The sequence below is a fragment of the Cyprinodon variegatus genome, unplaced genomic scaffold (genome assembly GCF_000732505.1).
Source record: "Cyprinodon variegatus isolate N-32 unplaced genomic scaffold, C_variegatus-1.0 Scaffold1335, whole genome shotgun sequence".
NCBI lineage: Eukaryota > Metazoa > Chordata > Actinopteri > Cyprinodontiformes > Cyprinodontidae > Cyprinodon > Cyprinodon variegatus.
Genome location: NW_015151788.1, coordinates 139,060 through 139,347, shown reverse-complemented (window position 1 = coordinate 139,347; position 288 = coordinate 139,060).

Here is a 288-nt window from a genome sequence, read left to right as displayed (position 1 = left end):
TTCATTTCATTTTTGTTCTCTTTTCTCCTCTCCCTCATATCTCTTCATCTCCTGTTCATTTTTGTCACGGTTTCTCCCCCATCTCTCTCTCTCTCTCTCTCCTCCTGCTCCTCCATCTTTCCACCAGATGATTTCATTCCTTTTCCTCCAATTAATTTACTCCTAATCCAGCTCCTCTCCTCAGTTAGTCGTTTAACCGTTACTCTCCTCCTCCATCTTTCCACTGATCTATTTCTTTCGTCTTCGCTTCTTATTTCTGTCTTGAGTTGATTTTTTTAAACCATCAAC